Below are 1,650 nucleotides of genomic sequence, written 5' to 3' on the forward strand. Positions count from 1 at the left end.
ACTTAAATTTATTGATCGTGGTTCTTCTTAAAGAGCTCGGGATATGGATAAAAGTTAACACGAACTAAGTTTTCAAAATAAGTTCCTGGTTTTAACCAGGTCATAAAACTTGGAAGTTAACTTAAATTTATTGATCGTGGTTCTTCTTAAAGAGCTTGGGATATGGATAAAAGTTAACACGAACTAAGTTTTCAAAATAAGTTCCTGGTTTTAACCGGGTCATAAAACTTAGAAGTTAACTTAAATTTATTGATCGTGGTTTTTCTTAAAGAGCTCGGGATATGGATAAAAGTTAACACGAACTAAGTTTTCAAAATAAGGTCCTGGTTTTAACCAGGTCATAAAACTTGGAAGTTAACTTAAGTTTATTGGTCGTGGCTCTTTCTTAAAGAGCTCAGGATATCAATAACGGTTAGCATGAGCTAAGCTTATATAAAAAATATATATAAGTTAAGATTTCCAAGTAAATCGTCTCGAGATGAAAACACCTCATGAAAAGGTTACACAGAAAATAAAAATAATTAAAAATGCTCAGAGAAGCGCCCTAGGCCCCGTCAGCTGGTCCTTTTGAGGTCGCAGTCTCGTCCTGCTCCACCGTGCCAGAGGCCTCCCCAGTCTCCGAGGGCGGTGCCTCTTTGTTTAGGCGGGCTTGGAGCTTCGGCAGCAAAAAAGCCCAGAGGTCCGGCGGCATAAAGGAGAAGTCAGCATTCGGGTTATGAGCCCAGCAGTGATAGAACAGGTCTTGCAGGGACTGCTCCGAGATGGCCCGCTCGGCTTCCAAGGCGGTCTTCAGGGCAGTCTGGGCCTCGGTCTTCGCTGCCTCGAGATCTGCTCGCGAAGTGGCAAGGGAGGTTTTAAGTTCTCGGTTCTCGGAGCGACTCCTCTCTAGCTCGGCCTTCGAAGTCGCCAGCACGTCTTTCGCCGCCTGGGCTTCCTGAAGGGCGGCCTGGCGTTTAGCCTCCATCTCCTCGAGCTGAGCCTTGGTCCTGGCGATTCCTCGATGAGCAGCATCAATGCCCTGCAAGAAAGGAAGGATAGGTTGACTAAGTGGAAAGACAAGGCATTGTATAAGTGTTACATCTTTAAAAGAGTGGGGCAGATTACCGTTAAAGTCATGTCCAGCGAAGACTCTATGACTCGGACCGGGCTCGTTGCTTCGATAGCTCAGAGATCCTTCTCTTTGAGCTTGTAGAAGCGGCCGACGGCATAGCTCGCCGACTCATACACCGTCCCCCGGAATGCTTCGGGGATTTTTCCCAAATCATGGGAGTTGACTGGTATGCGTACGTCCGGGAGCACGGGAGCCCCGACCTCCAGTACCACGTCTTGGGTGGATGGTGGAGACCGCTGGGGCGGCGGGGGCATGGCTCCTGCTCGGGCAACGGGGAGGATCGCCCCCTCGACCTGGGATGGCGGGGTCTTTTCCTTCTCCTTAGCCAGGGATTTGGTGGAGGCCCTGGTCGCGCTCTTGGACTCTCGGAGCCTTTTCAGCCTTGGCCCCGCTGGGGGATTCCCGCCGAAGACTACACCCCGCAAATTACCCCCGGGCTGAGACATCTCTTCTGCCAAAGACAAAAACATGGTTATTACAAGTTAGCAAACATGCAGAGAGTAAAAGCAAAAAAGTATACGAATATTAAGGGAGCCCTA

The sequence above is a fragment of the Humulus lupulus genome, chromosome 8, assembly GCF_963169125.1.
Source record: "Humulus lupulus chromosome 8, drHumLupu1.1, whole genome shotgun sequence".
Taxonomy (NCBI): Eukaryota; Viridiplantae; Streptophyta; class Magnoliopsida; order Rosales; family Cannabaceae; genus Humulus; species Humulus lupulus.